This window comes from Pinus tabuliformis, chromosome 3_2 (assembly GCF_031772625.1).
Source record: "Pinus tabuliformis cultivar Carrire ecotype Pingquan chromosome 3_2, CPIR1, whole genome shotgun sequence".
Classification (NCBI taxonomy): domain Eukaryota; kingdom Viridiplantae; phylum Streptophyta; class Pinopsida; order Pinales; family Pinaceae; genus Pinus; species Pinus tabuliformis.
Window position 1 is genome coordinate 1,039,533,434 of NC_142302.1, and position 15,437 is coordinate 1,039,548,870.

Consider the following 15,437-nt stretch of genomic DNA (forward strand, 5'->3'; position numbering starts at 1 on the left):
CTGAATCAAAACATCATTAATAGAAAGAGTACATTTTGCGCCCACGACTGTGATCAATGTTTTATCGCTGGAATCTGATCCATGGTCCTGTGTTGTTGCCACTGTCTTTTGCTTCCCCTTTCCACCGAATCTCTTTGGTCTCAGTTCCAGATGCAACTTCCAACATTGGTCCTCATCATGCCCATCCTTCTTGCAGTGAGTGCACGACAGTGTTGCTTCACCCCCCTTCTTGGCAGCAACAATATTCTTATTCTTCCATTTTCCTTTCTTCTGGAATTTTCCATGCTGAGGTTTGAATGGATTCTTCTTGGTTTGGTCATCTCGATCATTCTTGCCTCGACTTTCAAGATGTATAGCTTTAACGCTGGCCATATCAATTGAAGTAGGCTCGAATAGTAATAATGAGTGTCTGATGTAACTATGTAGTGCACCTATGTACTTAGTTACAATTTTGGGCGCATCTAATGAGATGCCCAGATTCAGTGCTTGTTTATGAAATTCCTACATGAAGCTCTGTACATTCTGGCCCTTACCTTGCCTTAAGTATTTCCAGTCCATAAATTCCTTTTGCTTATAACCCAGAGGGTAGAATTTGTCCTTTAATATAGAAATAAAGCTAGACCAAGAGGACAAAAGGTTACCTGACTTCGTGCTTCCCTTCTGTAACTTGCTCTCCCACCAAATGAGGGCAGTGCCACTCAGCCGAAGAGATGCTAACTGGACTTTCGCCCCATCTTCTTCGATCTACTGGATTCAGAAGTAAACCTCTATCTGCCTTATCTAGTTATTGAGTTTTTATGCACTACATTCTCCATTGTACATGGGTAGGTCTAACTTCACATCTAACTTAAAGAATGATTTCATGGAGGTCTGTTTGGAATTTCTATGAGAGTGATGAGAACTATCACTGGAAGAAGGAGAGGGAGGAGGATATTCTCCACCACCTTCCTAATTTGTTGATTCATGATCATCGGTATCCTTCTTCTCATGCCCAAGTGCCTTCTCATAATTTGCGAACAGCTTGTCTACTTTTCCTGTTATATTATAGAATACCTTTCGGAAATTTTGTTCCTCTTCCCAATGAGCTTCTTCATTGGCCATGTTTCTTCTTCGATGTGCACATCCTGCTTTAGGATCAAAGGAGTTAAGTGTTCCTTCTCCTTTCACAACTTGTTCTGAGTTAGCATAAACTCATGCAATTCGCATCTACAAAGACCTGCTCTAATACTAAACTTGATCCAAGATCTTTTACTTACAGATGAATCAGAATTACATATAACAGAGTTAATTAACCATGGAACTTAAAACCACATAAACAATGCGGAAAATAATCAAAAGAACACAAAAAACCATGACACAATGATTTGATTACGAAGTTCGTCCAGTTTGGACTATGTCTCTGGGCCCTGCTCAATAGTGGGGAGGCCTTCTTTTTATTAGTGGCATAAAAGAGATAAAAGTATAGCAACAAGAAATTACAACCATTTTACCTCCAAGATGATAGATGGGCAAATAATAGGGAGCCCAACTTTGAAAACAGATAAAACCATTGAAATCCTAGCGAAAAATAGTGCAAAAATGCCTATCCAAACTCCCAATTTGGATAATCGGGCCTTCTGCAACCTTCTCGGAACCTCCCTGTTGCTTAAGGCAAGGTTTCAGTCTGCTGCTAGGGTCAGGGTCTACTATATGCAATAAAATCTATGTATTCGGCCAGTCCTCTCCTCCCTGTCTTTCTCTGACATAATAGTCATATATATAAGATCATGTCGGCATCCCTCACAATCAGGCAATTCCAACATAATACCCAAGGTTAGCAGGCGGAAGGATTCATGGCAACAATCCTTCCGTAATAGAAAAGACAATGTCTAATAAAGAAAACCATTACAACAACGCATGAGTCTCGGCATCGGGTTTATTGACGCTTCCAACTTATCGGCGGAAAATCCAAGCTCGGACACAGGTATCCCACGATAACTACAGATCCAACAGGAGTATTCACCATATGCCATAATGTTTCACATCCACACTCCCATCGCATTATCGCAATCGACATGAAACCCTCGGTGCACTGGTTAGCACTCTGCAACATCTACGGGCCCGCCGGGTTTATTAATCATGATATATAGTATATTGGGTCCAGGCCCCTTATTGCAGTATCGCAATCAATGCTCACTGTGAAATCGCATTCAAAATTTCATCCCGAACTGCATCACAAGCACCAGCTCTTTTGTGTGATTGTGATATGCAATGTATATCACATCGCATCTAAGTCCTGTTGGGGCCGATTCGTAACTCCTCTGGCATGTGATATGCAATATTGCAATCACAGTCGGGAACGCCAGGGGCCGATTCTTCCTTAAGCGCTCCTCCTTTTCGACGATATGCGATATTCGGGGTCCAGTGGCATCCTACCACATGGTGCTCCCTTATTTGCTGAAACTATGCCATGTCATCTTCTCGCAGCTACCTGGACAAGTCAAACTAAAAATTTGACTTGCTCTAACTTTGTCATCTGGACTCGGATTTGAAAATTATTTAAATTGGTAGATACAAGAAAATATAAAAATGGAAAATTTGGGAGCCCAAGTGACTTGAGATCTTTCTTTTGATTCAGTATCATCCTTTGCCTTGATCCTAGATTATTGCTAGATACATTGAGCCCATAATTCAACAAAAGGTGTATTATCTTTCTTTGAGTAAATGCTAGTTGCAAAACTACTCTAATTAGGTGGAAAAGAATTTAGTACACATATAGTCATCTCAAAATCTATAAAAGTCTCTCCAAGCCCTTGCAACTAGTCTCTTATTTGTGAGATCTTCATCACATAGGTGGCCATGTCTTCATCCTTTAATTTCCTTATTCTATATAGTTGATTCCTCAAGGAAATATTTTGACCTTGTGTACTTATAGAGTACAACTTTACCAACTTATCATACATAGCCTTTGATGTGTTCAATAGGAAACAAAGGGAACAAGATGATATTTTATTGGTTCCACAATAATTCATTGTGCTCTTACTTTCCCCTTCTTGTATTTTTCCAACTCTTGAGTCTTGTCTTTAGTAGGTTCAACTACTTCTCCAAAAGACATACTCCATGACTTCATTCTTTGTGAGTGCCAAATCAATCCTTTTCTTCCATGCTAGGAAATTTGTTGACCTAACCAACTTGTTGCTTTCCTTGAAAAATGTAGCCATGTTATAAGTGGATTTAGAAATTGAAGACAACATAACTCTTACCAAGGGTCCTCCTTGATAATGTCTCCAACTATCTTGATGCTTTCAAGAACTTCAAGGAGACTTCAGCAATGCCCTAGAATGATGATTTCTAGGATTTCTTCAACAATGGTCTCTTCGAACAAATTCAAAGAGTGCAAGATAATACCAATATTTCTTGATGCTTCCTACTCTTCAAGATGATGCACTAGAGAATCTATAACAAAGACATTTCCTTCCTTCCTTTGATGATGAGGTCTTCTTCAATGAAGGCTTGATGTAGTAATCCTCCTTCTAGGTCAATAGATCTTCTTTTTCTTTCCTTTTGTCCTTTTTCAAATGATTCCCCTTAACAAACCCTTCAAGATGATCCTTTAGTTGAAATTTTCTTGTTCATCCAAGCTCTTCTACCATGTTGGAGTAGGGAAGCTATTAGTTCAAATTCCCCTTAACCTCAATAATTATTTATGAGTTTTTAGTTATCTTCTTATGTTCCTTTATTAGAGCTCTTCATCAAAGAATTATTAAGAGAAAAAACAATAAATACAATGGACACAAAAATTAGGCTCCAAGCCAGGGAAAAACCACTCCAAGGGTAAATCTAGAAATAATCTCTTCTCTTCTTATAGAATCTACTTCAAATGAGAAAACCAAGGCCTAAACCCTAGACCAATTCCAAGGGTAAATCTGGAAATAATCTCTTCTCTTCTTATAGAATCTACTTCAAATGAGAAAACCAAGGCCTAAACCCTAGACCAATATATTCTCGAATCACCAATTCATCCCTCGAGGAATCCCTTCCAATTAGGTCACATATCAACCAAATCAACGAGGATTAAATATGCTTCAAGGAGCTTCCAACTACAAATTTTGACCCCCAACTTCGACTTGCAATTTCCGGCCTTCTAGAAGTTGCATAAACCCTAACATTCGCAAGTGTGAGAGAATAGAGCCAAAAAAAAAACTTTCTTTCTTCTTCTTGGTTTCTCCTTCCTTCCTAGACCTTTGCTCTTGATTTCGCCTTTTTCCCAGCTTCAGATTGAACTTCTTCTTTAGAGAGATCGAATTGGTGCTAAATAATGTTGATGTTTCTTCTATTTATACACGTGTGGGGTTTGAATACTCTCTTTTAGGGATACATGACTCTGCTCTTCAGGAATCAAGGACCACGAGCTTCATCCATCATAAGATAACTTCTGGCCTATTTCTCTATGCAACATCATTTACAAAATCATTTCAAAGACTATTGCTGGACGTATGCATAGAACTCTCTCACGCTACATCACCCCAGAATAACATGGTTTTCTCCTGGACAGACTCATCCATGATCTTGTGGCAAATGCACAGGAAGGAATGCACTCGATTCACACCAAACATCTTGAAGCTGCTACACTATAGATTGATCTTTGAAAAGCATATCACTGTCTGGACTGGGGTTTTCTCCGACTCGTCTTTATCAAGATTGGTTTACACCCTAGATGTGTTAATTGGATTATGGCCTGTGTGGATAATGTAAACTATGTTGTCATTATTAATGGGTATCCAACAAGGTTCTTCCGGGCTGGCAGGGGTCTCCGACAAGGATGTTCACTATCCCCTCTTTTATTCATTCTTGTCATGGACTGTCTAAGTTTGCATATTAAAAAAGCGGTCCTGGAGGATCAATTTCAGCCACTGAAGATGGGAAATAACATCAACATTTCACATAACCTCTTTGTTGACGAAATTATTATTATGGGTATGCTCTATCGTTTTTCTTGGTTATACCTTTTTCACATTTTCAATAGATTTGCTAATGCATCTGGATTGCACATGAATGTTAATAAATCTATTATATATCATGGACAATCTGACTTGGAGATTGTTGCATATATCAAAGATTTATTTGGTATTGAGGCAAGGCCTATACAAAATGGTTTGAAGTATCTTGGTTATCGTATCAAACCCACTTACTACAGAATCGTTGATTGGCAATGGCTTGTTGATTGATTCTTCAAAAGGATCTCTGGCTGGGAGTTTAGATGCCTATCTTTAGGGGGACGGGCTATCCTCACACAAGTTGTTCTGGGGGTCTATTGGGCTCATCTCTTCCATATCCCTGCTTCCATCATTAACAATCTAAACTGCCTCATGGCAAACTTCATTTGGGGGGGAAGCCCAAACGGGAAAAAATATCGCTTTACCAAATTATCAAACATCACTCTCCCAAAGGGTATGGGTGGTTGGGGAATCATGGACCTTCGTTGTTTCAGTGGAGCATTGCTCATAAAATCCCTCTGGAGGGGTTTATTTGGAGCTAGTACATGGAGCAAGATCATTCAACACAAGTATCTAAAGGATAAAGATTTCAGCGTTTGGTATAGAAATGGCACCATTGGCATCAAACAAGGATTTGCTATCTGGCTAAGTTTCCTGAAAGTTGAAAAGTTTTTTATCCACCACCTTGCATGGAGATTTCAGTCAAGCAATCGTATTCTTATCAGCATTGACCCAATCTTGGGTGCTGGAATGGATTTCACCATCTCTAAGAGAATTATCCAACATCTGAATGGGTGAAGCATTTTCTTCTGGGGTCAAGTTATAAATGGCTAGCATGGACCGCTCCCTATATGGAAAAAAGCCCAGGAATTGGGGTTCACTGGCCAAAAGGAACGAGAGTGGAATCAAACTATATCTATAATGAAGCATCTCGGCATTTGCTGCACAGGATCGCAGGACAAAATTGTATGGTCGGGAAGGATGGCAATTGATAACATTATAGTTGCTAACACATACTATGCTCTATCCAGCATGGTCACCAGACAGGGCGAACACCAAATTTTATACACCTTTTGGAAAACTAAAGCTCCCATAAAAGTTATACTTTTCATATGGCTGGTATATCATAATAAAAATCTTGTATGGGATAATCTGCAAAAAAGAAATTGGCATGGCCCCGGGATATGCACTATATGCAAAAATGACACTGAAAATAATGACCACATCTTTCTGCACTGCCAATATACTATTAAGGTATGGAAAAAGATAGCTTCCCTCTTTGGTTTCCTGTACATTCAACATACCTACATCAGGGACTCAATAAAATGGTGGAGTGCTCAAAAATTTCCGTGGAGAGCCATTCGCCTTTTCATCTTCTAGGCAATTTGGAATTGGAGAAACAGAAGTATATTCTAGAACTCTAGGGAAGATTTCCTTTTGGTCATTGAAAGAATCACCACTAATCTTTCAATTTTTTCTGCACAACCACCATGCACTAATATCAGTCCACAAATGCATAATAATGTACAATTCATATACCCTATGGGGATTTTTGATGGGGTTGCCCAAAGGAACTCCTGTGCATGTGGATTTTGGATTGCTATGACTACTGATTTGTCATACATGGTCTACTGGAATAGTGGTGGTGGTACCAATACCAAAGTTGAAGCATTAACACTCTGGGGGCTCCTATGGTTCAACACTCTAGGGGCTCCTATGGTTCAACAGTGTCCTTGGGAACCCCATTTTGCACATTTATGGAGACTCGAAGATTATCATTGATCAAGTCATGGGGAGGGCATCCATCAATAACCCCATGCTTAAGGGATGGCTGGAAAGGATCAAATTTCTATGGCAACTACACGGCTGCTCCACAATCCAACATATTGGAAGGAATCTGAACAAGGAAGCAGATAGATTATCCAAGAAAGGTTTACTGGGAACGATTGGCAAATGGTATTTGGAGATCACTTGGGAAAAATACATTTTTGATATGGGTGACTTTCCATTTCCGTGTTAAAAGACTATCTTCTTGTTCACACTCTTTTTTGTAATTTTGGTATATATGTCTATAATCTATTTCCTGCTACACATTGAGAGAATGTGGCATACAGTCATGACTATATATGTTTTGATGATATAGCTTCTTTAGATGTATAAGATATGTTGAAAATGTCTCTTAACTGTATTGATCTTTTTTTATCCTGGGCTTCAGGTGGTGATCAGAACACACCATATCCTCTTTATCAAGTGATTTGGGATGATCATAATCAGTCTGTAGAAGATTGACTTTACTGTCATATAGTTTATCTATTAGTCTATCATCATGCTTTTTTCTTACTAAAAAAAATCATATAGTAGGGTAAAATATTGTAAAATTTGTATTTTGGTGAAGCAATTTTGTGAGATATTCACATACAAACCCCCTCTTTTTGTTACTCAGTTATATCTTCCTCAAAAAAATCATTTATTTCTACTGGAAACAAAAAAAAATACTTAAATTTTTTAATAAATTAATTTTATAACATCAGATATATTTGTTGCAAATCATATACAATACAAATACTCTTTGGTTATTAAAAATAAAAATACATACCAAAACTTTAAAAGATTTTCAGCCCAAAATTTCAAAACATTTTATCTAATAATAAAAAAAATAATACAATTAAAATATTAAGAATATCCCCAGATTTTACTGCTTTCACTGTATTTGCCATAAGAATGGGGATTGAATTTATACGAACTAAACAAAATTTCAATTACTGTAATTAAAAAATAAAAATTACATACGAAAACTTTGAAAAAGTTATAAAACGCCAAAATATGAGGACGTTCATTTTTTTCGTTCCCAAGGATTGTCAGGTTCAACGTTTCATCTTTTCTCGGGTCAAGTCGTGAGGTCCCTCCCTCCCAGTCAAGACACCGCCATTCTTCATTTTTTATACAAAATTTCCATTATCTTTTAGAAAGATTTCCAATTCAAATCACTTGGTTGTTGTTCTCACACACGGGTCTTTATATGACGACTGCTGCCATTATAAATAGACGGGGCAATTACAACAAAAACTCACAGCATTTGAAGGAAGTTGGAGTGGTAGAGTGAGAAACTCAGAGCCTAATCTGAAGGAAGTTGGAGTGATAGAGTGAGAAATGGATCTTCTTCTCCTCATCATGATGCTTGTGATGATGGGTGTAGCAATGCCTACGGATGGATTCACTTCTGTTCAATGTTTTCCTTTTAATGGACGGAGTATGATGGGGAAATCCTCTCTCTTCCCATCCTCCATAGCCGGCTATCATGAAAAAACGGATGTGGAGGCACTTCTGAGCTTCCGGAAGGGCATCATATCAGATCCACTTGGATCGCTCTCCGACTGGACGGCCAATAACTCACATAACGTCTGCCTGTGGCACGGAATTTCGTGCAGGCCAAACACGAATCGAGTGGTTTCAATTTCTCTCCCTTACGGGTTGAATGGTACGCTCTCCCCGTATATTGGGAACCTCTCTCTTTTGCAGCATTTAGATCTTCCCGGTAATTCTTTCCGGAGAATTCCACCAGAACTCTGTCGTCTGGTCCACTTGGAATCTCTCTCGTTGGAAAGCAATGCTCTGAGTGGAAGCATCCCACCAGAACTCGGTCGTCTGGTCCACTTGGAATATCTCTCGTTGTCCGACAATGCTCTGAGTGGAAGCATCCCAACTTCTCTCGCCAACTGCACTTCACTTACAGAATTGTTTCTTGGCTCCAACAATTTGAGTGGTCCAATCCCATGGGAATTGGGTCGCCTGGTCCAGTTGGATACACTCGACTTCAGCAACAATAGTATAAGTGGAAGCATCCCAACTTCTCTGGTCAACTGCACTTCACTCTATGCGTTGAGGGGTAGCGGAAACAAATTGAGTGGTCCAATCCCTTCCGTTATGGGTTTTATGGGTTTGATGAAAAGCATATCTTATATTGATTTATCCAACAACTCTCTCAGTGGCCACATCCCTCCCACCCTATTCAATTGTACTCACCTATCTGACTTGTACCTAGGCGCTAACAACCTTAGAGGTAGCATTAATCTCCCCAATATTATTACCAATACGGCATTGTACTCCCTCGACTTATCAAACAACCAGTTAATTGGATCTCTCCCGCGTAACATAGGTCAATTAAGCAATCTTCAATATCTTCATTTATCAAGTAACAATTTCACTGGATCTCTCCCGCTTAGTATAAGTCACCTGAGTTTAGTTACACTAAATCTATATAATAATAATATTTCTGGCACTATACCCAATATTATTAGTTTGGATTCCCTTATGCTTTTAGACTTATCAAAGAACAATTTAGAAGGATCAATCCCTGAATTTAATGGCAGTTGTGTTTATTTATATTTTTTCTCTGTTCACACTAATAAACTTTCTGGGACTTTGCCAATGTTTTTGGCTAATTGTACTGAAATTGAGTATTTAGATTTAAGAAAAAACAATTTGACAGGGCAACTTCCTCACTATTTGAAATCTTTTTCAAAGTTGTCAATTTTAAACTTTGGCTATAATAATTTTCATGGTGGCATCCCTGAATGGGTAACAAATTTCACATATTTGTATGTATTGGATTTATCCAATAATAAATTTAGTGGAAGAATGCCATTTCATTTTGAAAGACTTCAAGGATTTGTAAATTCTTCAAACAATCTTAACTCTCTAACAGAAGAAATCACACTTCACATGAAAGGATGTGAGTATACTCTGCCATACCTCTCAGCGATAAACACAATACTTGATTTGTCCAACAATAATCTTGTAGGACAAATCCCTGCAAGCATAGGAACTTTGAGAGACATGCGATTGCTAAATTTATCTGGCAACCAGTTGGAAGGGCTAATACCTGCATCTCTTAGCAACATATCTGTTTTGGAGCAGTTAGACTTGAGCAAGAACAATTTGAGTGGACATATTCCTGAAGAGCTCTCTAAGCTGTACAGTCTGGCTGTTCTGGATGTTTCATCTAATAGCCTTTGTGGGCCAATCCCCAAAGGAACACAATTTTCCACTTTCAATGCAACATCATTTCAAAGGAATAAGTGCTTATATGGGTGTCCTTTAGATTCATGCAGTGAAAAGGAAAACCCAGTTGGAGAAGGTGAAAATAATAGTAGCAGTGCCCATATGAAAATGGGATGGCTTGAGCATCTAGATGAAAAGATGTCATTAATGGCATTGGGGATCGGTTTTGGGATTGGAATTTGGGGAGTAGTTGGTGTATTTATCTTTTGCAACAGAGCTAGACACTGGGTGTTGGGTCTACCACCTAACAAACCACAACTCTTCTATGGAATGTATCGATTCCCTACATAAAGAACAAAGTAATGGATGTTGGCTCTAGTATCTGGTGAATTAAATTGTCATGTAATCTCCCAATGATATTTTTGGCATACTATCTTATCACATATATAATTTTTAGTGTGATCAATGTCTTATTGCATTTCCATATTAATCTCAATTTTGTTTATAACTCTTAATCATTTTTATTTTGTTCAATTAATTTCCAATCAAATAACATAAATATTACATTCTCTCATGGTTCTTCGCATCTCATTTTATAAACAGGTCACATCTAGCTTTTTTATGTTTATATCTTTTTCACGGTGTTTTAGTATGCCATATGCAAAAACCAGTTTTTTTGAACATTCCAAATTATTGATAAAAATAGTAAACTTTCTTCCCAACACTAGAATATGAAATCTTGCAATAATATAAATATATCTAAGAAGCTTAAACGCGGTGGAATCTTCATTGTAATGACCCAGTTTGAAATCGGAAAGGAATGTGATTGCTTGACCATGGTTATGTAACCATACGTCTTGAATATTACGTTTGCAACGGACCTACATGGAAAGAGATATCCTATGATATACTCATTTAATATCTTCATCCCCGGCGTCTGTCGCAAGAATATAAATAAATTCATTAACTGTATTATAAAGACTGATTGTATTTACAAAACCGATTAAAGAGAAGCTAAGTGCTGTACAGATCATAGTGTAATCGCTGCGTGTCTGAATATATATACATGTGGGCGGTAGGATAACGCCTCATTGATTGGTTAACATTTCTATTTTGCTATCATCATTTAATTGGGGATCTACCTCGGTTCAAATTCATCATTTAATTGCGGAGGTCCCATCTTTATTCAAATTAATCATTTTAATGATGGGATTGCATTTTTATTTTTATCATTAAAGTTTCGATGAAAACATATAAAGGCAATAGTTTAAAAACGTTCGATTTATTTATTTTTATTACACAGAAAACTTTAACAAAAACTTTGCAGGATTTGTTTATTAAACTTTTGAATTTGATTCAAGAAAATTTAAAATATTCTATTTCAATAAGTGAGAACTTCTTTGTGGCCAGTATATTCAAGAATGGTGACTTTTCAGTTTTATATATTTATTTATTTATTTTTATCACACAGAGAATTTTAACAAAAACTTTGCGTGATTTGTTTATTAAACCTTTGAATTTGATTTAAGAAAATTTAAAATACTCTATTTCAATAAGTGAGAACTTCTTTGTGGCCAATATATTCAAGAATGGCGACCTTTCTTTATCATCATTTTTATTATGTTTTTTTGGAGACATTACATAAAATTGGAAGGATAGAGAGAAGCTTAGCATGGCCGATTAACATGGCCTTTGCTCAAGTATTTCGCACACAAATTGAGAAAAATAGCCTTTCTTTGAGTATTTTTCACATAAATTGAAAAAGTCCAACTTTTTAACCTATCAATTTTATCATATCAAATTCTAAAATATTTTCAAAATCTTTAATTAAGTTAAAGTTCATCCTTTATCATCTTTATTAAAAATGTTCACTATTCAATTTTATACCCATGAAACAAGTTCGATTAAAAAGTAAATTAATTTAACGTTCATGGGAATTTAACATATATCTTTGTTAAAAAATCCCTTATATGTTCATTACAGGTTTGCTCAATTTATGTCCATTACAAATTTGGACATTCAATGAGTATGTAGTAAATTCAATGCTCTTATCTTAGGTGAATTTAATTATCTTAATAATAATAATAGATATACAAAATCTGTATGGATATAAAGATAATATAATGATTGATTTTTAAAATTATTTAATGGTATTTATTATAAAGGTATTTTTTTTTTAAATTGAATTATTCAGATTATAAATAAGCTATGTTGTATTAGATTATAAATGAGCTATGTTATATTATGAAAACTATAAAATTTATGTTGTGCTATAAAATATTATGTGAATTATGAAATTTAAATTAAAATTTTATAAATTAAATTAAAAATCCAAAAAAATCTATAAATTTGATTTTAAAATTTCAAAAACAAATTGTAAAAAGTTTTTTGTTACTGGTTAAGGGTAATCCCTCTAAGCAGGTCTGCTCAGATTGCACGCCACAAAGAAAAATAGACCCCTATGAATCTAAACTTTCATGTAAATCTTCAAACCGATATAATACGTTTGCCTGTGGAACGGAATTTCATGCACACCAAACACGAATCAAGTGGTTGCAGTTTTACTCCCTAATTGAGTTGAGGTTCCCCGTTTATTGGGAACCTCTCTCTTATGCAACAATTAGATCTTTCCGGTAATGCTTTGAGTGGGAGAACAATTTAGAAGGATCAATACCTGAACATAATGGCAGTTGTATCTCTCAAATTTTTTTATTTATTTATTTTTTTTTTTTCTGCTCACACTAATAAAATTTCTGGGACTTTGTCAATGTTTTTGGCTAATTGTACTAGAATTGAGTATTTAGATTTAAGGAAAAACAATTTGACAGGGAAACTTCCTCACTATTTCAAATCTTTTTCATTTTTGTCAATTTTAAACTTTGGCTATAATAATTTTCATGGTGGCATCTCTAAATGGGTAACAAATTTCACCTATTTGTATGTATTAGATTTATCCAATAATAAATTTAGTGGAAGAATGCCATTACATTTTGAAAGACTTCAAAGATTTGTAAATTCTTCAAACTATCTTCCCCTTGAAGAAGAAATCACGGTTCACATGAAAGGATGTGAGTATAATCTGCCATACCTCTCATCTACAAACACAATACTTGATTTGTCCAACAATAATCTTATAGGACAAATACCTGCAAGCATAGGAACTTTGAGAGACATGCGATTGCTAAATTTATTTGGCAACCAGTTGGAAGGGCTAATACCTTACCTGCATCTCTTAGTAACATATCTACTTTGGAGCAGTTAGACTTGAACAAGAATAATTTGAGTGGACATATTCCTAAAGAGCTCTCTTTGGTTGTTTTGGATGTTTCATGTAATAGCCTTTGTGGGCCAATCCCCCAAGGAACAATAATAGTAGCAGTGCCCATATGAAAATGGGATGTCTTGAGCATCTAGATGAAAAGATGTCATTAATGGCATTGGGGATCGGATTTGGGATTGGAATTTGGGGAGTAGTTGGTGTATTTATCTTTTGCAACAAAGCTAGACATTGGGTGTTGGGTCTACCACCTAACAAATCACAACTCTTCTATGGAATGTATCGATTCCCTACATAAAGAACCAAGTAATGGGTGTTGGCTCTACTATGTGGTGAATTAAATTGTCATGTAATATCCCAATGATATTTTTGGTATACTATCTTCTCACATATAGAATTTTTTGTGTGATCAATGTCTTATTGCATTTCCATATTAATCTCAATTTTGTTTATAGCTCTTAATCATTTTTTATCTTGTTCAATTAATTTCCAATCAAATAACATAAATATTACATTATATAAATGATATAACTTGGGAAAAAAATTACAATGATAAATATATTCACAACTTCATTACCATTTTTATTAATATATATTTATTTTGATATAAAAAATTGCTATATATTTCATATTTAATAATAATAATAATGAAAACTAAAAATATTAATCTTTCATGGACATTAATATATATTAATGGTGTAGTCTAACTTATAGACTAAAAAGTTTTATCACGGGAACTCAACAATGCAATTTCAAGCTAAAATGTGATTTTTTGTTGTTCAAAATACATTTTTGAATACATAGATTCAACGCCCCCGAACACTTAAATTCTACAGATTAAACAACTTAAGCACTTTAATTATACAGATTAAACAAATTAAACTCAGGTTTTTTTTAAATCAATGTTAGATTTTGCTTAAAATTAACCATAAAAATGTCATAGTACTATGCTTATTTTAATTAGTAAAATTAATATTTACAATTTTTTAAAATTAACATAAGATCATTTCCATCTTTTATTATTAAAATCATTACATTACATCTAGTATAAATAAAATTAAATAAAAATATTAAAAAAAACCATAATATTTTAAATAAAATAATTAAAAAATACCATAATATTTTACATAACACATTTTATATTATTTATTTAATGTATATTAAATAATCATAAATACAAATAATATATTAAAGACCATAAGAGGTATCCCACTCACCTCGCTCACAACGTAAACATGTAAATGTAATACTTATATTTGTTTACCCGATTCATTTTATATTTTATTCAGTTATGGTTTATATAACATGTGAAAGATTACAAAGGAAGGTGATATTTTACTTGTCACTGGCAAATTTGGAAGGGAAGTTTTGATATAAATTTTAATAATATTTTTTTAAGGGTTTTTAATGTTTATTTATTTATTTAAAAATGATTAAAATATTTAATAAATAAATAAAGTGATGTTATTAAAAATTTTAGTTGGAAACAATGTTGTTTGGTTGGTATTGATGTCAATTTTTATGTGTTTTGGCATGGTTTATTGGTGTATCATGATCATAAGTGTGTTGTTATTATTGTACATGGCTAAAACTATATATTCTAGTGTGATGATGATGTTTTATTAAGGATATGTTACAGATCTGGGTGAAGATTCTTGAGAAAATAAAACCACGGGCAATTGCAAGGGTTTTCCCATGGTATTTGGTGTGAGGGCTTATTTGATGTGGTCATCAAGAGAAGTGGTGTGTAATTAATGATTTATATAGTGTATCTCGATGAGGGAGAAATTAGCATAAATATGATATGCCATTGTTAGAGTTTAGTTGAGCTATAGTGCATAATGAAGTTGTTTGTATATTTGTAGCAGTGAGTGACAATTAGAGAGGTTGAAATTGTGTTGCAAAGGGAGTTGACTTATTTATGTTTCAAAGTTCATTTGTTTGCTTTGGGTTCCAACCTTAAAATGAATGAAAGTGTGGCCTTGTGAATTTGAGGAGGATGAGAACTCCGACAAGTGGTGGCATGCCAAGATAGGAGTAGTGACTCCTTGCTGGTAGTGGCAAGCAACCAATGGATAGGGAGTTGGGGCTTCATAGTTGGTGGTGGCCAACAAACTGTTGTAGAGGAGTAGTGGCTCTTAGCTAGTTGGAGCTAGCATTTGTAAAACAAATTGACTGATAAT

At 35.2% G+C, this 15,437-nt stretch overlaps 1 pseudogene; it reads left to right on the forward strand.

Annotated features, from left to right (window-relative positions):
• The first annotated feature begins 11,599 nt into the window (after positions 1–11,599).
• LOC149184148 (U6 spliceosomal RNA) lies at positions 11,600–11,715 on the forward strand (annotated as a pseudogene).
• Positions 11,716–15,437: the final 3,722 nt, after the last annotated feature.